The 23,060-nt window shown below is 39.3% G+C and overlaps 1 long non-coding RNA gene across 1 annotated transcript in view; it reads right to left on the bottom strand.

Moving 5' to 3' along the window:
- Positions 1 to 20,462: 20,462 nt before the first annotated feature.
- The window catches only part of LOC139156922 (uncharacterized), a 50,992-nt gene continuing 48,394 nt past the window's right edge, over positions 20,463 to 23,060 (bottom strand). The window contains exons 4-5 of the long non-coding RNA XR_011557390.1: positions 22,893 to 23,040; positions 20,463 to 20,714 (exon numbers count right to left, since the gene is read on the bottom strand). This is a non-coding gene — a long non-coding RNA (uncharacterized lncRNA). The remainder of the gene's footprint in view (positions 20,715 to 22,892; positions 23,041 to 23,060) is intronic.

The raw sequence follows: 23,060 nt of genomic DNA, 5'->3' as shown, positions 1-23,060 counted from the left end.
GTGTCATTTGCACATAGCATTTGTTGGTTTTTATGCATGTGTGCAAAATGCAGGAGGAATATTTTCAAGGTGGTTTCAGTTAGAGTTGGCAAATAAAAGTGGACAAATTGAGAAAGCTGAACTTTGCGTAGAATATTACACTGTTCATAATCCATTGTGTCATCTCTTCCTTGATGTATATGGGTATATGGAAATTTGCCCTGCTGAACAAATAGACTTTTATCTCCTATTCACTGCTAAATAAAGATGTCTGTGTTTGATTGCAATATTAAACCAGGAACCTTTTTAACCATGATTTTCAAACAGACCACAATATGGGTTCTATGCCCAAAACCAAGAAATCACATTGTGGGTTCTATGATGTATGAACTCAGATTAAAAAAAATAAATTGAGAATAAGATTTGGAGTACTCCTGCTGGGAAACAAATGTGATGATCACAATGAAAAGCAGCATGCTACCACACAACCTTAGAGACACTGTATGTAGAGACACTTGTGCTTGTTGCTATAGTGACAAGGCCTTCTTCCTCTCCTGCTTCCAGTTTGACCACTTTCTTTTCATTTTTTAAATCCTACCTGCCCATTAGTTCGTTTTCCGCAGTTTCTTCCCCAATTTCTGCTCTCAGAGCAACCAAAGCTGAAGAGGGATGGAATGCTCACACCTAACCACAACCCCAAAATCTTCAACCTTAAATTATCTACTGTTGACCTCTCCCCTTTTCTAAGAAGTCTGTAAGGGGTGTGCATAAATTCACTATTTTGCCTACCGTCCCCTGTCCTTCTGTCCTATTATCCTTTTTATCACCTCTTTGTACTTTGTTATTGTTGTGTCCAGAGGACAGTTAGGCCTTGTACCCGCCCCATATTCCTTGGGCGGGAAAATACTGCAAGGTGATTGGTTGGCTCAGCCTGGCCGCCCGGGATATATATAGCTGCCAGGCACGGCCATGGTGTTGTTGTCTTATTTCTTTTCTGTAACCGTTACCTTCTGTTCTAATAAAAAGAACCGTTACTTACTCAGAGAGTCAGCAGTTGATTTTTGTAAGGATCTAACAGTTACGTTAATACAAACTTTAATTCTTGTATGACAAATAAATAAAATAAATAAAAATAAACTGCTTGTTTCATTCACTTGCTGCTATCACTTGTACCTCACACCCCTTTGCTCAATTTCAACAGCGTCTTCCTTTATTACCACAGGCTCAGTGAATTTAACACACACACACACACACACACACCAATTGGCTGGTGTGCATTTGTGTGTGTAATTCTTTCCTCTATTTTGCGAGGAGTTTGTAAGCCACAAGAAGCAAAAAGGGGGGAGAAAAGTGAGGAAAGGATCATTGTAAAACTGTAAACATTCAACTGAAGTCACAGTAGGAAGCATATTCCTCAGCAGTTTCTTCAAATATATCAATATCTTTCCAAGTACCACTTTACATAGTTCCTCTTGATATAGAGTTCACAAGAACACAGTGCTTACCAAGGGAGGTGGTGATGGAGATCTCCCTTTGGCCTTATCTTCTCCTAACATAAATATTGGATTAATATGCAGTAACTGACCACTGGACTCCTCCCAAAACAAATATCAATAAAGATAGCTGGCTTTTAACATAAGCAAGCCAAGACTGAAAAGACATTGAATTTCTGCCACTAATTCAGCATCAGCTCAATTTTATAATATTGGATAGTGAAGAGAACTAATTACAGTTAATTTTCCAGAACCAATGATACTATTGTTTATCATTATTTAGGCACACAATGCAATCAGCAAGAATCCGATTTTTTGCAAACTTAACCAGAGGTATCTGCTTCAATGCAAATAATTTAATGTGAAACATTTCACCAGATTCCACAGCTTTTTCTGCATGCTTCTGGAGTTGGAAACTTTATGCCAGTGGTCTCCAAACCTGGCAACTTTAAGAGGTGCAGACTTCAACTCTCATAATTCCCCAGTCATGATGGTGCAACTTCAGTTCTACAGAGAGAGAAAGCAGGGGTTTGAGTGGCATGGGGAGTTCTGATTTTGATATGAGCAGCCATCCAATGACCTTTATCACCTTCCTGGGGTCTCTGCTTATCAAAGTTGCTTTGAAGTGGGAAAGCTAACATTCCTTTGGTTCATTTTACTTTTTCTGCTGTCAAATAGTCACAAGCTATCACTTGCTTATACTTTGTACAAATGAAAATGCTACACTTCCTTAAGTTCTTAAACTTGTATTTAAAACATCTATAGCTAAGGCTTAAAGGAAGCTTACCCTATGCAGTAAAATGTCTACCCCAAAGTTCCTAATAGTTGAAAAGCAGTTAACAAGCAATTTCTGAAAGTGTGCAAACCCAGTGTCGTTTTCAAAGCACAGACTGTGGTTTGAGCAAGATGGGTATTCTCTCTTCTCCCAGAGCTCTAAATTTGCTGGAAATTGCTGTGTTGTGGTCTCTTCATGAGGAACAACTGTATGGAGCACTTGTGGGTAATCTCATGTTCTCTTGTTGTCTGAAGTAGAATTAGGAAGAACTGGTCTGCTTTTTTAAACTCAGATTCATTTGTCTTCAGTTTGTTACTATTTTTGGAATAAAAAGCAGATCAAATGATTAGCATGTAAATTTCAAAGAACATTGACTTATTTTATCTGTGAAAAAAAATTAAAAGGCCATAATTGATCAATGAGTTTTTAACCTCAAGAAAATCAAGCCCTGACTTTTCCAAGAAGTACTGACTTCAAGAGGAAAACTATAAATGGCCATTTAGAAAACCTAAGGGCTGGGGGTTTGCATCACCACAAGCCACAGATAAGCAAATTGTATGGTGGAATAATATGTGATGTAAACTCATTGGTTCTTTTGCATATCATTTCTTTTAGGAAAGAGCCTTCTCCAACCAGATTGAAGATGTTCCAAAATTAAACCTATTACTGCACTCAACAGTAACGCTCCACAGAGTAATAGCTGATCATAAGTAAAGGTAACTTCCTAATGGCTAATGATAATCTTGAACATACAGTGTTTAATTTTGAAATACAGTGAGAGTGAAGAAATGTTAAACTGGTTTCCATACTGCAGGGTCATTATGAATGTAGGACAGTTCAGGAAGAAATGTCAAAGAAGTATTCAAAAGAGATAAAAATTTGCATGTCTTTGCTACACACTTAGCAGCAACACACCATCTTTCCATATATCAGAAGAGTTAGCACATCTGATCCTGGTTTGCAATAATGCCCCATCTCTGTTCCTGTGGCAAGGATGCACAATGAAGATATAGCTGTTTGCTGCCCAAATTACATTATAAATGTAAATTGCAATGTGCCCATGTAAAATGTGAAGTGTTTGACAATACTTCCAAAGCTTCTTTCAAAGTTCTTGGCAGAAGACTAGAGTCTGCGGAGAGGGGCGGCATACAAATCTAAATAATAAATAAATAAAAATAAATAATAAATAAATATTTATCTTAAGCAGTTTCAGAACATCTTCAAGTAGGATTCTAAAAAAAAAGATTCACAAATGTTGCTTCTTCAAAAAACACATTTGAGATTTTTTTAAAAAAAAGTTTGGCAACTCTTGGATACCTATGATGGCTGAGGCTTCCACTATAAACAGCCGGCTCCAAGGAGTATAAATCCTTCCATTCCCCACCATCCGGTCAGAACTGAAAAAGCTTCTTGAATGAGAAGTGAAATGTCTTCAAAGAAAAACAAAAAAGTCCAGTTGCCTCTTGAAAAAGCACCTCTGGGACACACACACACAAAAATCCAGATGATCTAGTTTTCCCAGTCTGCCTATTAAAAGATCATGAAAGATAGATCTCAGTCACATTGCTTTGTGATAGGAATAAAACCAGTTCAATACAATTGTAGCACCATATCAGTGGGTCCAAGAAAATTTCACAAACACCTGTAGAACAAGAATGAAGAACAGGTTTCTTCTTCTTCCTGCCTGATCATAGTTCACTTCACCGTAAAACCAGAATGGCAAAATTTCACTAATTTTATTAGTCATGATTTGGGTCAGTAATTTTCTCTATGAGAATCAAATAATACACAGTCCATTGTAAACTGGCTTGATAACCACAGAAGGCTGCTGAATTTTGGTCTAGTGCAGTGATGGCGAACCTATGGCACAGGTGCCACAGGTGGCACGCAGAGTCATATCTGGGGGAACATAAAGCATTGCCCTATGTCAGCTCCAGAGTGCATGTGCATGCTGCCCAGCTGATTTTTGGCCTTCTTTTCAGCCCTTTTTGCTCTTCTCAGGCTTTATGAAATAATAATAATTTATAATAATTTATCAGATTTGTATGCCGCCCCTCTCTGAAGACTTGGAGCCTGCGGATGGTGAAAAATGCCCCAAAAGCCCAACTGGAAGTTCATTTGTGAACTTCTGATTGGTCCATTTGGCTGTTTTTCACTCTCCCCAGTCTTCAGGAGGCTTTCCTGAGCCCTGGGGAGTGCAAAAAAACCAGCCCAATGAGCCTACCAGAAGTCCGAAGGCTTCAGTGAGGCCTGTGTCCATGTGTGAGGGCAGAGGTGGTGGTGGGGTTTATATGCAAGTGCAGGGGGGCAGTGCAGGGATTGTGCGCATGCCCAGGGGGAAGGCATTGCATTATGGGTGTGGGCACACATGAATGTACACCTTTTTGGCACCCGAGGCACAAAAGGTTCGCCATCACTGGTCTAGTGTTTTGCATGAATTCATTAATATGTTTTCATAGTGATTTTTATATGAAAATTGTGGATTTTATTTCAAAGTTTTATGAAGGTATCAAATATGTAGAAGATATGGAACACCACAGCAAGGTAGTCCATCCTGAAATGTCACTTGCTGGGCTTCTATCCACATTTATTGACTTTCCAGATGCAGCTGCCTAACCATTTTGCGAAAAAAAGGAGGCGATGAACGCTAAAACTAAGATTGACTTAATTATTTTTCATTCAGAATCCATTTTATTTAGAGAAACAGTCGTAAGTATTCCTCGTGATTTGGAGCACCATCATCTTGAAAAGTTTAAGAGGTGCCCCAAGGGGATATGTTTAATAGCACTTCTCTGATTTTGGTGAGCAAATCATTCAGCCCGTCCAATTTTACCATTAGAACGTGAGTGCCTTAAAATTGCTAATCTTTCACAGGTTCATGCTGCTGGTCTTTGGTTCTTTATCTTGGCTCTGTGAAGAAGAAACCTGACACTGTTCCAGATGGAGGAAATGTTAAGAAAAGAAATAAATAAAAAAGAAGAGAGAATTGGATTCTTGGCACCTTTTCAAGCCCATCTCATTTTGCTCCTTGCAATTGGGGACATGTTAGCCAGGATTCCGAAATGATGTACTGTATTGGCCAGTTTTGCAAAGTAAATAAACAATCACTTCCAAATTCTTCCTCTTATGCTAACGCAGGACTTTTTTGCCAACAGAAAGGCACCTAGACTCCTTTCCAAAGAAGTGGCTTCCTGCTGAGAAGATTGTTCCCATTATTAATCTTCCACTCTAGTATACTATACATGATGAACGAAGTGACCTGGGAGTTTTGGGGGAGGCTCTGTCTGTTAAAACACACACACACACATTCCAGGAAAGCAGAGCCATAACAACTGGCCAATATGCCCCAGCAGATTCAGAATTTATCACAATCAAGAAATTGAAAGTTAGGCTGCACATTGTTTTTCTTCTTCTTCTGAATGCTATCTGACAGAAGTCCCCCCCCCCTCAATAGTGAAATTATCAAATGAATACCCTATAAACTTTTTTCCTATTCTGTCGTCCAGGCTACTTTTCTCCTAATTGTTCTTCAATGTTGCTTTAATTTATTGATTGATTTTGTCCATTACACAATGAGGGTTTAGTGGAGGTTATAGTGGATATACTCATAATAAAATAGATCTAAGAAAGAATAGAAGAGAAGATATAGGAATAAAATATATCAATGAAAGAATAGAAGAAGAGATATAGGAATAGAAGAAAGGTATAGGAGATATAGGAGAGACAATAGGACAGGGGACGGAAGGCACTCTAGTGCACTTATGCACGCCCCTTACTGACCTCTTAGGAATCTGGAGAGGTTAACCATGGATAATCTAAGGGTAAAGTGTTGGGGGTTTGGGGATGACACTATGGAGTCCGGTAATGAGTTCTACGCTTCGACAACTCAATTACTGAAGTCATATTTTTACAGCCAAGTTTGGAGCGGTTAATATTAAGTTTAAATCTGTTGATTTAAACTTATCTTTTTATCTGTTGATTCTCACCCGCCTTTTTAAAAATTAGCTTTTTCTGAGATCTTTCAAGGGAGAACTTTATTTAGTGTGTAGAAACAGCAAAATTCGATTAGTGGATGCATTGGCTTTCCACTTCTCTAGACTCAGGGAGAGGCTCAATCCTACAGCTAAAATGTAACCTAGGCTGTTATCCTCAGTTTATTTCAGGTCTACCAACTTTTGTGTATCTACTAGAATTGTGAAAACAACTGTGTGGCCCATGAGTGTACACAAAGATAAGAACAAATCCCTTTATAAATTTTCTTAACTGTGCTGATGTGAAGTCACGTATACAGAGGCTTCATTGTGCAAAGGAACCAAATGACCTCAGTCTATATTTTTTTTAATGTATGCAATTGATTGTATTATTAGATTTGACTTTTCCGCATATTGCAAACTTGGAATACTATATGTTCATTTTTTCCTTCCTTCTCTCTATTTTCTTTTAAAAAACAGAAGATCTGTCAAATAGTTTATGTCCAGCTTAGATGCCCTTTAGTAAACTTGAACAGTAAGCAAGAAACTAAAGAAACTTGTTTGATGACCTTTTCAATAGAATGAGTCACTTTTAAACTTGATAGGAGGGTGTGTTTTGCTGTCCACCAGTTTATTGAGATCCTGGGTAAGAGGCATATATTTGCATTTCCTATCCTGTTGGAGAAAATGTTTTGCTTACATGCCTGCATGTAACAGGGGTGAGTTCCATTTTTTTTACTATCGCTCTGTGGGCGTGTCTTGGTTTTGTGGGTGTGGTTTAATTTTATGGGAATGGGTTGGCAGTCATGTGAGGATGGGAGTAGCTTGACTGTCATGTGACTGGGTAGGCGTGGTTTGGTGAGCATGTGACTGGATTGTCTTGTAACTGGGTGGCCATGGCAAATTTGACGTCATTCACATCAAGAGTTAGGGTTAGGGTGCCTGGCCTCTTCCTGCCCCAAAGGCCTCATTGAGATACAATTTCCCTGTCTACTTACTACTACTGAACATCCAAAATATACTATTTAATCCTATGTATATATGCCATATGTGTATGTACATATTAGATGCAGGCACACAAAAATATACATTATCTACTATATATATTGTATGTGTATTAGAGCAGGTTCGTCTTACCTGCCTACCAGTGCACTGATCATGATGATTCAGGCACATATGCACCTGCATTGCCCTTGTGGGATTATGCATGCACAGGAAGCTAAAAACCCAGAAATTTCACAAGGGGACACAGGCATCCCCTTCGGCAAAAAAAAAAATTACTGAAATCGCGTGCGCATGAGTGTCTTCTCATGAGATTTTGCTTCCGAGTATGCACAGAAAGCAAAATATTTTTTTTTAAAGAAAAGGTGGCACCATGCGACAGACCAGTGAACAGCACCGAAGCCATTATGCATAAATTGCACAATCTGTGGGGAGGTACTGGGATGCACCATGTGTGCGCGCACACACACACACACACACACACACACACTTCTGTACATTAGAACATTATACATACCTTCCGATGTACTTCCCTAGTTTGCATATGACTGTTAGAGCCAGGAGATGTCATGGATTGAGTAAAATGTGGTGAATCTCACTTAACACTGCTATTGCTTAGCTACCAAAAATTTGGGCTCAATTGTGGTTATTAATGAAGGATTATCTCTGCTTTCCTCTGCATGGTAGCCTTGTCCTGGTAAACTCCTTCCCTTTTCTGGCAATTTTCCTCTCTGTTAGAGGCACCAAAATAATCCAGACAATATAAGGAATTTGGATTAGATGACCTACGAGATGTCTTCCAGCCCTAAATTGCTGTGCTGTTTCAGTGTCTTCTGAAGGCATATCTAGAACTAGGGTTTGTGGTGTTTCCTTCCTCTTCTCTCTCTCCTCTCCTTTCCTTCCCCTTTCTTCCTTCCTTCCTTCCTTCCTTCCTTTCTCTCTCTCTCTTTCTCTCCTTTTCTCTCTCTTCCTTCCTCTTTCTTTCTTTCTCTCTCTGTCTCTCTCTCTCCCCCCCCTTCTTCATTCTTTTTTGCCTCTTTCTTTCTCTCTCCCTTTCCGTCCTCCCCACTCTCTCACACACACATACCTACCTGGTCTGGGCACAAAGTATCTGTTGTTATAGTGTTACAGAAGTTTTCATTTCTCTCTATAATATATCTGATACTAATCAATACCCTATCTCTCACCTATGTAAAGTCTATTCATATTTACTCTTTCAGTGAGAATTACTTCTAATATATTAGATATATATGATTTCAGGGAGGCAGCTAGCTCTGTTGTTTAATAGGCTCTATGTAAAATTTCCACATTAACAAAATTTATATCTAAACAACAGAATATAGGAGCAAAAAATCATAGCAATAGTCTAAGCTATGCTTTTCTTCTTTAAATGAAAGTACTACATATATTAACCAGACATTAAGATTCATTAGTTTGGAATATTAGTATGGCTTGCACAGACCTTGAGAGTACTTCTTGTTTTCATTACAATCTAGCTCAACTTTGTTTCCTTTAACTCTTGTTTTCATTTCACACCAATTGCTTCGGATCCAGAGCTCCATTTTTTAGGGGAAAAGACTGGAGTTGGGGGAGGGGGGGCTTTGGAAATAAAAGCATACAGGAGAGAAGAGGAAAGGCATGCTTTAGATTCTCTAAGCCTTCCCTTAGTTGGGAAGCCCTCCTTGTTCTCATTTCCCCCAATCACTTCCCTTCCCACTTCCGAATCCTTCTCCTCTTTCTCCCCCCTTGCTTCCTTTTGCTTGAAGCTCCTTTCAGGATGAGAGAGAAAATGAAATAAAAATGGGAAGAAGGACAGAAAATGATATAGGGCTTCAAAAAACAAAAAGGCATTTTACAACTGCTTTCTGGGACTGAAAAGTTGAGGGGACCCAAGCAGGGCTGGGTTCTAACTTACCTCGCTGCCTCAAGTTGGAGACCACATGCGCGGTGCTGGAAAGTCGGTTTCTGCATATGCTCAGAAGAAAAATAAAAAATAAAAAACCTCCCAAAAAAATTCAAAAAAAGGAAACCAAAAACAAGATGGCGACTGGATGCATAGTGCTGGAAACTTGGCTTCTGCACATGCTCAGAAAATTTTTTTTTAAAAAAGATGGCAGCGCTTATGGACTGGCATCGACCAACCCAGTTCAGTGACATCATTGTGACATCACCAGTAGGTTGCTACTGGTTCAGATGAACTGGTCCAAACTGGGAGGAACCCATCCCTGATACATATGTATCAGAGATGGGTTTCTCCTGGTTTGGACTAGTTCTATAGAGCCAGTAGCAGGAATTTCCCCCCATTCGCAGAACTAGGAGCGATCACCAGTTGGCCACGCTCCCAAACCAACTGTAATGGTGGTGCTGTAGGTGCTGACATTTTTGTTTTTCGCTTTTGCACATGTGCAGCTTGGTTTCTCGGTACTGCGCATGTACACACACAGGCAAAGTGCATGCACGGCTGTGTGGTGCACAATGCATTTGTGCCCACATGGTGCAAGAGGAAGCGAACAGGCAGCGAGATAAGTTACAACCCACCGCTGGTTTGTATGTATGTTCAGAAGGCTGTCCCTTTTGTTTAAAATATGTATTCCCTGTACTAGGAAGACCTCCAAGAGTATATTGTGGCTCTAATTACAGATGTCTGGAGAGAGGAATGAGATCCATTGCCAACATTTTCAATAAGACTCAAGAGAAACATTATCATTTGGGTTACACTATACAAGGAACTGACCCTGAATTCAGCTATTTTTCATGAAAATCAATACTTCTTCTCCCCTCTCAATTGTAGGTACTAAGATGGGATGACAGGAAGCATTTTTTCCTCTTCTAAAATCTAGATAAATTTGGCAGGATAAAAAAGACTAAATCAGTATTGCCTCCTCCCTTGATACCCTACCAAGGAAGGAGGCACTTCTGAACATCCTGCACATTTTTTAAAAACAAGAGGAGATTAAATTTTCTAAAAAAAACCCCAGTTATTGAATTAAAAGGAGAGGCAAAGACGTTGGCCCATAGTGGGAAAGTGACATACTTTTAAATTTAAAAATTGTGTTGAGGGGAAGGCTTTGTTTTCTTTTGAATACTATCAAGAGTTACACTTCTTAAAATATAATTTTGCACCAGTTCTTCATCCATATCTGTGAAAGCCTATTCGTGATTTAGAAAGGAATTGTTTGACTTATACAGAACAATGTCTGAAACAGTTAAATCTGTCCTACACACAAAGAATGTAACATTTAGTAGATTTATTAGCAAGGGTGGCACAGCAGGTAGAATGCTGTACTGCAGGCCACTGAAGCTGACTGTAGATCTGGAGCCTTCCATCCTTCCGAGGTGGGTAAAATGAGGACCTAGATTGTGGGGGCAATATGCTGGCTCTGTTAAAAAGTGCTGTTGCTAACATTTTGTAAGCCGCCCTGAGTCTAAGGAGAAGGGCGGCATAAAAATCAAATATTATTATTTTATTATTATTTATTAGATTTGTATGCTGCCCCTCTCCGCAGACTCGGGGCGGCTCACAGCAATGATAAAAACAATATACAGTAACAAATATAATATTAAAGTTTAAAATAACAATTTTACATTAAAAAGCCTAAAACTCCCAATATATAAAAAGCATACACCCAAACATATCATACATACAGCTACATAGGCAAGGGGGGGGGATGTCTCAGTTCCCCCATGCCTGATGGCAGAGGTGGGTTTTAAGAAGTTTATGAATAAATGAATGAATGAATGAGTGAGTGAATGAGTGAATAGATGAATAAACTGTTAGATTTAATAAATGGAATAAATCTAATAATAAATATTTCGCTCAAGAGGTGCAGATCAAGCCTAATCGGTTTCCTGTCATTTCACAAGCATTCCAGCATGAGTTGTTTCCTCAAATTTTGTAACAAAATGGCCTTTTGTGATATGTATTTCCTAATACACATATTTTGTATGACATTCCCTTAACAGCTTTTCCTTTCTGGACTACTGGTTTTGGGTAGGGAATACTTTCAGTTGGATGCCAATGAATGCCACCAACAAAGATTTGTGGTTTTTGAACATCTATTTCACCACACAAAGATTGCCTGGAATTCTAAAGAGCCAGTCAGCATAGAGATTTAATAAAATATTATTAATTATTATCTGCATGCTGGCATAAGACTATATATCCCAAATACATTAAAACATACTAGTAAATAAAGAAGGAAGGAAATTCCTTTAAATGTTACACTTGTGAAAATGCTACTGTCTAATCAGGATGAATGCAATATTTTCTTTGTTCACATGAAAACAGATGAATGGCTATGTAAGTACCAATAGTTAAGAATTATAGTCCCCGCCAGGTTCTGACAGATTCTAGAGCAGTGTTTCCCAACCTTTTTTGAGCCGCGGTACATTATTCACATTTACAAAAACCTTCTTCCCTCTCTTTTTTGCTTTCTTTCTCTCTCCCTCCTTCCCTCCCTCTATGTCTTTCTCTCTCCCTCCTTCCCCCTTCTGAGCTTCGCTTTGCGGCACACCTGACCGTGTCTCGCGGCACACTAGTGTGCCACGGCACACTGGTTGAAAAACACTATTTTGGTAGTGGAAATTTTGAGTAGTTCGGAGAACCAGCAAATATCACCTCTGGATGGCCCCAGAGTGGGATTGAGAATGGAGATTTTGCAATATCCTTCCCCCATCAGTGGGGACAGAATGGGGATTTTGCAGTATTCTTCCCCTGCCATGCCCACTAAACCACGCCCACCAAGCCACAGCATGCCCATAGAGCTGGTAGTAAAAAAAAAAAATAGATTTCACCATTGGTCCCTGCCATAACGAATCCTATGAAAGTCAACTCTTTTATGGAAGATGTGGCTTCTTTGTGTGCGTTGTTTAATTTGTAAGACTCCCAGTAAATTTTAGGCACAATAGGGCACAGTTATCTTACACTCCTGTAATTAGGGAAAATTGAGAAGGCAACCCAGGTGCTCTGTGCAAGACAGTAAAGTGTTAACTCCAGCTATCTCTTGTAGAAGTCTTATCTCTGTCTGCAATTTCATGAGAGTTCTTCTGAGGAAAGAATGAGCCCATTGCAGGGGATGTACCATGAGGAAGTGCTTCTGTAACAAAGGAATATTTCTTCCCTTAGGAAAAATGCAGTTTGCCCACCTGTCTCAGCGAAATGTTCTGCCGAATGTCATGGGTGTGGGTGTAGCAGGCTCTGATTGATGGAGTTCACAATATCTTAGCTGTAAGAAGTCCCACTGCTTTCCCCCCTCAACGGTGTTCATGATTGGGACTGGTTTTTTATTTTTATTTTTAAGAAACATGATGTTTCCCTATCAAATGCTATCAAAGGCAGCATTTGGAAGACTAGTTTCCTTTAGATATTGTGCTGTTTCTGTTTCTTGGGGCCATTGTGGCAGTGGCCATGAAACATGGCAATACTCCTGAAGGCATTAATCCTTGGGTACACGTCTTCCATACTTTTATTTATTTTATTTATTTGTTTTGTCAAGTACTCATTGGTGGTATACAAAGATAACATTGTGCTGCTTTCCCCTGTTCATTGTTAGCCTTTCATCAGGTTTCTAATATAATGGAATTATTTCAATCTGAGTTTTGTCATGCATTTTTCATTCCTATGGATTTCAACAACAAAAAAGACTAAGTACCATTATGTCCTTGATAAATTTTGCGCCTATTGTAAATTTGTCTCAATTGCCAAGCACCGGAATTTTGATCAAGCCACTGGAGGGGAAGCTGTGATGTGGTATACAATATTTATATACATGATATTAGTAAGAGAGAAACATTAGGACAGGGGATGGAAGACACCCTGGTGCAACTTATGCACGCCTCTTACTGACCTCTTAGGAATTGGGAGAGGTCAACAGTGGATAGTCTAAGGGAAAAGTTTTGGGGGTTAGATGATTTTGGAATAATATGGGTTTTATCTCCCATAGGTAATTTCCCCATGTCTTTTAGAAATCCACTCCAAACTCTCCTACTCATACTATTAACAAAAACCAGTTTGCATAATGCATCTTGTTCCGTAAGTGATTGGAGCCACGGGATGGAGAACAATATGAAAAAGCATTTGCACGATCAAGTTCAACTTGATGCAATGTAGACCAAGAGAAAACCAGGAGTAAGGAAATTCTGACCTTCAAAAGTCTTGCTGTACTACAATTCATCTTGTTTGATTTTGAATGCCCTTTATATCTTAGTAAAACATTTCCAGACTACAAGTTAATTACATTATCATCAGTGCAGAATTCTCCTCTTTTTTTTTGCTGTGGATAACAAATTATTTGCTTTTAAAAGGTGGAGATGTATAATTTCTAAACATCTCCTGATTGAATAAATAATACAGGGTTGTTTGACTAAGATAAGCTGCACCATTATGCATGTCTCTGTGAAAATATTTTTATGAAATCTCCACCCTCTGTTTTAACAATAAAAATAGGTTTACTTAAATCTCTCTGGACTGAAGCTTCAGTTTTCCAAATAAATAATTTCCTGGGAATTGGATTCTTTGCATCAGAAGAAAATATTTTGAGGATTAGATTTAAAAGTGTGCATTGGCCCTTTTACATAGTTTTCAAAGTAACTTGCTCCCCTTCCCCCCAAAATGGATAAAATATTAGGAAGGAAAACAGAACAAAAATCCTACACTTTCAAAGAGTTAGTAGAAAAGACTATTTCAGCTGGCGTAAAAGACGGAGTAGAGAAAGAAATTTTAAAGAGTTTTTTCTGTGTTAGAATCTGTTACTTCTACTTTGTGTACATTCTTAGCAGTCTGTAATATTGAACAGAGCACATCTTTTAAATGGACAACATTGAAAGGAACGAAAATCAAAATGCTACTCCAGAATGAGTGAGTAAGGTGCCAGATTTCCTTGAAACAACATTTTAGCAGTCTTGCCAGATGCCACTGTCTGATATTGGCAATAGAATATGGAATACCATAGTTTTTTCAGAATAAGATGCATCAGAGTATAAGCTGCACCTTAATTTTGGGGAAGGAGAATAGAGGGAAAAATCTATCTACCAGGTATTCATCTGGCTAGAGTCCTTAGTCTGGTCAGCTTCAGTCCATTATTTTATCCCCTGGTTAGGGCTGAAAAAACCTTCTTTGGAGGGAGTAGGAATGAAAACAAGCCTGCAAAGATCACTAGCACCTTGTAAGGGATGAAAAAAACATTTTCGGAGAGAGTAGCAATGAAAACAAGCCCTTCCCCTTCCTCCCTTTTTTCTTTAATATTCAATAAACATTTTTTTTTAAAAAGCCTGCAAGTTGGGAAGAGATGGGAAGATCATTATTGCCTCATTAGGGCTGGAAAAAAAGCTTCCAGAAAAAGGGAAGAAGTTACATTTGGAGTATAAGATGCACCCAAATTTTCAGCCTCTTTTACGGGGAGAAAAGGTTTATCTTATATTAGCTTGTAGCTCGGCCAACACCTTGCTTTATGAAAATATACATATATAAAAGGGATGTGTGTAATTTCACAAAAGATGTCCTTCAAGTATAAAAATAGCACATGCCAAGTTGCCCCACGATGAGTTGCTTTACAAAAGAAGATGGTACTAAGCAAAACAAATCCTTACCACCTTAACAATGTACACATCCCAAACGCTCTTCTCGTTCTTAATAAATTGCATTGTTCCTGCCATCAGAGTCAAACTCCCTCACACATTTTTATAAAGCATTTGCATTCACAGAATACAAGGAAGTTGGATAGTGACTCTGATGTCAGGTATTCAGCAAGGTTGGTGTATTCCACTTCCTCTGCTTACTTTCTTGGGCATAAAAACAATGGGGTCTCAACTCTGAAGTTGACCTGACTGAGGCCATCTTGGAGGCTTTGGTGCTGTCACAATGGAGATGAGGAGGAGAGGGGGGAAATAGAGATAGCTGGGGTTTTGTAGCCAAAACAAAAGTTTTTCCCAGGAACCAAGAATATTTCGACCGGTCGCTGAACAGGGGAGGAGTGAAGTTACCAAGCAGCTGGGCAGCACCTAGATTGGACCATGTGACTGATTGTTTGGTGAAAGGGAAAAAACTTTTAATTAGGTGAAAACCACAGGAACCTTTAGAGTCAGTTTTCACCAGCGTGTGCCAATATGATATATTCAATAAAACTGTTCTTTGAGGAATCTACCTGCCTCAGAGTTCTATTTGCTATAAATATATTATTTGGAACCCTGACATGGGGTTTACAATATTAATTCACAGCCTTTTAAACTATTATCTTTATTTTTAATTTACATGTACAAGTAGAAAAATTGTCCTGTAATTCATGCTCATAGACAGATTTCCCCCCCTAAGTGTTTTGGCAATTCAAGGCAAATACTGTAATTTGAAATAAAAACCTAACATTTCTTGAAAAAAAATACTTCGTCCTAAAAGTGTCAGCATTTCTCTTCAAAATTAAGTTGTGCTATTCAAAATATTTGGCAACTGACTGGGGGATTTCAAACAGAATATTTCCAGCTCAAAACTATCTTGCCATAATCTAAAATTGATTTAGAAATTTAATGTAGGAAAGTGTATGTACATTAGAATTGGCCAAATAGATCTCACAGTTACTACTCAATTTATGCCTATTCGTTTAGCGACTGTTCAAAGTTATGAAGATACTGAAAAAAAAGTTACTTACAACTGGTCCTCCCAGTTGTAAGTAACTCCCATCACAGCTTCCCCTCCAGTGGCTTAATCAAAATTCAGGTGCTTGGCAATTGAGACATATTTATAATAGGTGCAAAATTTATCAAGGACATAATGGTACTTAGTCTTTTTTGTTGTTGAAATCCATAGGAATGAAAAATGCATGACAAAATTCAGATTGAAATAATTCCATTATATTAGAAACCTGATGAATGGCTAACAATGAACAGGGGGAAGCAGCACAATGCTTCCCTTGCAACACCTTAGAGCAGTGGTTCTCAACCTGGAGGTCAGGACCCCTTTGGGGGTCAAATGACCGTTTCACAGGGATCACCTAAGACCATGGGGAAAGACAAATTTCCCATATTGTTAGGAACAAAAGCTTCTATTCTGTGTCCTTGGAACATATTTTTACAATCCAACCAATCAGATGTTTACAGTGGGGGTGTCCCTCTGACCATCCTGTCAATCAGTTTAAAGCTCTGTTGAGAGAATTGGGGCTAGATTTATGGTTGGGAGTCACCAAAACATGAGGAACTGTATTAAGGGGTCGCAGTATTAGAAAGGTTGAGAACCACTGCCTTAGAGAATGCTATTAACACAAATGCAAAGTACTTAGATTAGAAGCATCTATTCACAAAAGTTGCAAAAGTATTCCCAGGGGCCTGGAACTTGTGCTAGAGGTCCACATCATAAAACATTGCTTTGAAACCACGTTTCCTCATGGCAGCAAGACTATTAATTTAGGGTTTATTGCTGGAAAAGATGTAGGCATTTGCAAAAAACAGGAGAGTGCTTCATTATAGGCTCTTGCACTGACCCAGAGCTCTTTTGCTTCCAACATGGAGAACATAATTCATGTTGCACTTCATTCCTGGCTATAGGAGCCCACAATGGCAAGAACTGTGGTTTAATTACATCCTGTTGTCCCTCTTCTCATTCTCATCCCTTTGTTGCCATGTCCATCGCCATTTTCGTCATGGTAGTCACTAAAGCCTGATTCCATGTGTTTATTCAGAAATGAATTTTAGCAACTATGAAGGAATTGACTGGAACATAATGCGGATAAAAGGCTGTATCCCTCACCTATATTTGTTTAGGACTATTGATTGGGCAATCTGCTGCCTTTAGAAAACCACCTTTGAGTACCACTAACAATATCCAATCTTCCCACCACCATATTAATTTCTCACATGTTCTATCTCCTCATGCCCTACAATTAGTGATGGGCGAACCCAACGATGTTCGGGTTTGGCAAGTTTGGCCGAATTTTACACAAAATTCAGCTGAACCCGAACCGAACCCCAAACTCGAACCTGAACGGGTAATCCCTCCCATGAAGAGATTCTGGGGGTAGAGCTTTGACGTCACCAGTAGGTTGCTAAGGATGCCAAGGTGATCACCTTGGCGTCTTTAGCAACCTTCCGGTGACATCAAAGCTCTGCCCCCGGAATCTCTTCGTGGGAGGGATTCCCCAGCTCCTTCAAAGGGAAGTTTTCACGTAAAAATAAACATGTTTATTTTTATGTGAAAGAACCGCCCTTTGCTTGCAGTGCCGCTGCGGCATCCTTTTTCGTACATGGAATCCAGGAAGTGATCACCTTGGTGTCCTTAGCAACCTGCTGGTGACGTCAAAGCTCCGAACGCCATACACGACCCCGAACTTTGCCTGAAGTTTGGAAAAATTTTGGGTTCGTGTTCGACATACCGAACACCACAAAATTCGGTACGGACCCGAATTGTGCGGGTTCAGTTTGCCCATCACTACCTACAATCTAAGGTTCATTGGTTTGCAGTTGAAGCCCAACTGTAGTATAGAAGAACATTAACTAGAATGATATTTCCCTGTGTCCTTTTCAGAGGAATTGTGTTTTCAACAGCCTGACAAATAGATTGGTGGTCTGATCATAATGCAGTCTTGATAATGGAGATACCATGATTTTCTCCCATATTTTAGGATGGTGGTGTAAATTATCTCCTCAGGTACCTTCCTTCCCATCATTGCAGTGAGGGACAGTTGAGACAACAAAGTGCAAAATGTGAGAGCACACACTTGAAAAGTCTCTTTTTCTGGATGAAAATAACTTTTTCCTTCTTTGAAACAAATGCAACATTATAGCATAATAAGTCAGTAATAAGACTTTTTTTTTTAAAAGGTTTTTGCTGAACCTTTTGTCTGAAAAAAAAAATCTATTTACAGAGGGTAATTTTGTTTGTTTTTTGGGTTAGTTCTCATTGGTTTCCCTGGCTTCTGTCTTGTCTTAGCTGTTTCAAAAATGTGCTGCCAAGTTAACTTTTTTATTCCCCGGTATGAATTTAATTAGATTTAATAGAACATGTTCAAACAGTTTGTTCATGGCTTATTGGCTGTAACTCTATACAGGACTTCTTGAAATCATCACTGTCTTTTTTTCTGAGCCTAAATGATTAATTTTGCTATCTGAAACAGAATACATACATTGTCCCCTATGTCAATTGCTGCCTCAGAGTTCAATTCTTGCCTTCTTTATCTATTTACATGTACAAATTAAGTCACCAGTCTAGGTAGAAAAGTTAAGCAACCAGGATAAAGATTAGATGCTTTCTCAATATTCAGAGCTGAATATGAATAAGTTCAGGAGACGTTCGGGGGTGGGATGCTTACATTATCAGCGGGTAAGATCTGCAGTCACTTTTTCTTGTCAACTTGTAATTCTTTTTTAAACAAAATGTATTGCCACAGGCAGAACACTCTAGGGAACATCCAGGGATTTCCCCCCACAAAACACCTTTACCGTGTACCTGAAGTGGGCCAGGACTGTGCTGCTGCCTGAACACCTTTAACACATAGCAGACCAGGGACTATGGCTGGTGGTTCCTTCTGCTGAAAGATCTACCTCATCCGACATCCACACCTCCGAAACTGCCTGCTGCTGCACGAATCCCAGCAACCGATTAGGTCCCACAGAGTTGGCCTTCTCCGGGTTCCGTTGACGAAACAATGCCATCTGGGGGGACCCAGGGGAAGAGCCTTCTCTGTGGTGGCCCCGGCCCTCTGGAATCAGCTTCCCCCGGAGATTAGGACTGTCCCCACCCTCTTTGCCTTTCGCAAACTTTTGAAAACTCATCTATGTTGCCAGGCATGGAGGAATTGATATACCCTTAGCTTCCTTTGATTTTATGGATGGTGTGTTTGGGCTGTATGACTGTTTTAATAGGGGGGTTTTAAAGACTGTTTTAACATTGGATTTGTATATGATGTTTTATTGTTGTGAGCCGCTCCGAGTCCTCGGAGAGGGGTGGCATACAAATCTAATAAATTATTATTAGTAGTAGTATTAAATTACTCTGTGTATTGAGAGTTTGGGTTCTATCCCTTGGTTTGTCCTGTTGTACAACTGACCATTTTTGAAAAATCTTTATTAACTACTATTGCATCATTCCACTGTTGAAGCACTGGGTAGTAAGAAAAAAGGCAAACTGTTTTGCATCTGGCTGCTGTGTAGTGACCATCTTGATGTGTTCAGATCAGGTGGGGGTTCCTACTTACCACTGCTACTGGTGCAATGCGCGTGCAGCTTTGGGTTGCCGGCTTGCACACACTTGCGTCCCAGCAAGATCTTATTTCTGTGCAATGCACAGGAAGCAAAATATTGCGAGAGGATGTGCGCATAAGAGAGATTTTGGTGATTGTTTTGCTTCCGGGCATGCACCAAAGCAAAAAATTGCCAAACTCTCTCTTGCGCATGCATCCCTCATGAGATTTTTCTTCCTGCGCATGTGTAAAAGCAAAATCTCACTCAGATACGTGCACACAGATGTGGAGATATGCAAGCAGTTCCATTTTCGCTACCAGTGCGCAGTGTGGCATGCACTCGGTAGCAACCCAATACTGGTTCAGATGAGACATACCATTGAACAGTAGAGGTTTGACAAAGGGGTTGCTCTTTGGGGTGTGTTAATTCCAAGAATCAAGGTTGCCTTGGAAGCCACAACTTCTGGGAAGGGAATTCCCCAAAGCAAGTATCCCAAATATAAAAGCAGAGGGGTTTTTAAATTGTTATTATTATTGTTGCTGTTGTTGCTGTTGTTGCTGTTGTTGCTGTTGTTGTTGTTGTTGTTATTATTATTATTATTATTATTATTATTATTATTATTTCACCTTTAATTACATGGAGGACAGAAGGAAAAGGGGGGACATGATCGAAACATTTAAATGTGTTAAAGGGTTAAATAAGGTTCAGGACGGAAGTGTTTTTAATAGGAAAGTGAACACAAGAACAAGGGGACATAATCTGAAGTTAGTTGGGGGAAAGATCAAAAGCAACATGAGAAAATATTATTTTACTGAAAGAGTAGTAGATCCTTGGAACAAACTTCCAGCAGTCGTGGTTGGTAAATCCACAGTAATTGAATTTAAACATGCCTGGGATAAACATATATCAATTGTAAGATAAAATACAGGAAATAGTATAAGGGCAGACTAGATGGACCATGAGGTCTTTTTCTGCCGTCAGTCTTCTATGTTTCTATGTTTGAAGCCAGGAATAGGTTAGTCAATTTCAGGGGTGGCCCTCCTTTGTCCACACGGGTAGCAGCAAAGAGTTATCTACATCTCTTGGTTGCTTGATTTATTGACTATTAACACAAGGGCTGACCGCACAATGAATCGAAACAAACAGATAACAAAGCAATTCAAAGAATCAAATTTTAGCCGCAATGGTTTTCATAGTATTTGTTTAACTGGGAACAGTGAAGTCGATATCAAGAACAGGTGCTCTGTGCATTGCCTGGATGATTGCTTGATTGTCCCAGTTGCAAATAAGGAAATGAGCTGTGGTTCCAAGAGATCCAGGTTCCACATCAGACTGAAGGAGAGAAGGGCAGACAAATGGGTCAGTATCAATAAAGGAGAATATTTGTCGCTCAAGGTTGAAATGAGGGGTCTCTGAACTTGGTTATTTTCTTGCAGATGTTTCATTGTCCAAACCAGGTAACATTATCAGCACTGACGATGACACCTAGTTTGGGTAATGAGACATCTGTAAGAAAATAACCAAGCTCAGAGAACACCAAGGACCCTTAAATTAGTATTTGAGCACAACAACTGGAGTCCTTACATTGCCATCATGGAATTTAAAATTTCTAACTATCTCCTTAATGTATACTAGAGGTCTTCAAACTTGGTAACTTTAAGACTTGTGGACTTCAACTCCCAGAGTTCTCCAGCCTGCTGGCTGGAGAATTCTGGGAGTTGAAGTCCTTAAGTCTTAAAGTTGCCAAGTCTGAAGACCTCTTATGTACACCAATATACTTTACATTATTCACAAGCAAACTCCTGAGTCAAGATATTAAGGAAAACACCTTTTTCAATACTTCCACTTAGCACCTTAGCATTATCTCAGCTATGGAAAGATCCTGAGATACAAGTAGAGGCATGTGGACACAAATTTGGGAGATGACTAATGAGACATCTTTAATCCAATGCATGCCTGAATTTGCTCCTTATCTAATCTGGAATAGTCTCTTTCCAGGATACCTTCGATGAAAGAGGAACACAATTTTGCTCACATGTGACACTAACATTTTAAATTAATCTTATTTGTGAGATACTAAATTCTAGGTACTTTCTGAAAGATTGTTACACTTAACCTGGATTTCCCAAGTCATCAAAGCTTTTTAAAAAAGGACTATATGGAGACCCACTCTACTTGGCAGCATGTATTTTTTTTCTGCCTGCCCATAAAAATAACTGAGAAAGTATCCCTTAGAATGACCCAGGTTCTGCCATTCAAAATCTCCCTTAATTACAGACTTTTCCTCAAAGATAATTTAGAATGGGGCGTAATGCATGGCTGTGTTACACTCTACCACTCTCTGAATTTGCTGTAACTTGTTATTACTACACTAAACTGCAGTGGTCTGTTCAAAGACTTTTCTATAAATAAAGAACCTCCTGGTTGGGCAGATGACAATCTCCATCAACAGTAGCTCCAACATGACTGCTCTCCAGTTTCTGACTTAGAAAGGGAAGCCGATAAGTCTTCAAAAGTCACGATTTCCCCCAAATGTGACAAGCTGTGCAACAATAGCTTCTGTTATGTTTGTAAAAAAGAAATAAACGGTAAAATCACTGATTGGTTAAGACGCGGCTTAAGTTAGAATGCCGCCAAAAATAAACGGTTGTCAGAAAATGTTCCCGCATAAAAAGAACAGTATAAATAGGGCAACGGATTAGCCGTTGCCCTTGTTGGGAGTTGATTGTCAAGAGAGCTGTTCTACTGATTATGCCTAACGAAATAAACCTGTTGAACTGAAGCAGTCTCCGAGCGCTGATTTAACAGCTTCCCATGGAAGTAGCTCCAGCTACCCAATTGGTTGTGCATGTTATTTATTTTTCAGAAGGGGAGATCAAGACAGATGTGTACGTGTTATGGAGCTCTGCTTTCCTTGTAGGATGATGAGGAATAATGGATATTTTAGTTTTCCATTTCTAAAGGACAGCAGATTGGAGAAGTTGTATGACCAAACTATCAAAGAAATTTCACAGCATATTCTCAATTCAGCTGACATGGCGGATTAATCTGCTTTCTTATGGGAAGCATCATTATTGCATAATATAGATGCCATGTCCTAATGAATGCTGATCGGAGAATAGAATGAAGCATTATTGTATTTCCTTAGTTTATAAAGGAGTCAAAAGAGTGTGTGTCAAAGCCACTCATTAGGCTATATCCTCTGCTGTATCATCCTCTCTGGCTTTCCATGCTTTAATTCATCTGTAAGGAAAGTCACCAGGAAATTCTTCCCATCTGGGCTTGTTCAGTAGTGGTGCTACTGTAACCACTATGAGGGAGTCCTCCTATTTATTCATTTTTCCTTCTCTTGAAGATAAGAAATGGTCCATCCAAGTTCTCCACTCCAGAATTGGCAGAGAATTTTAAAACGCCACATGTGCCAAGTTTTCACCCAATACAGTGTTACATCCTCAAAAGTTCTCTGGTGTGATTAAGGTGTAAGTTGCAAAGATATTGAAGGTCTCCAACCTTGTCTACCCATGTATCTTGCTATCCTTTACCAGTAAAAGAAATACAACAATCCCAGTTTCTAGGAGTTGATAGTGAGATCAGGTGGAAGTAAACTGTAACAGAAAGTATGGCTCATAGAAGTTCAAGTTGAGGCACACTTGAGTATCTGCTGAAGAAATAACATTG

This window comes from Erythrolamprus reginae, chromosome 1 (assembly GCF_031021105.1).
Source record: "Erythrolamprus reginae isolate rEryReg1 chromosome 1, rEryReg1.hap1, whole genome shotgun sequence".
Taxonomy (NCBI): Eukaryota; Metazoa; Chordata; class Lepidosauria; order Squamata; family Dipsadidae; genus Erythrolamprus; species Erythrolamprus reginae.
The sequence above is the reverse complement of the archived record's forward strand: the minus strand, read 5'-3'. Positions and strand labels throughout refer to the sequence as shown.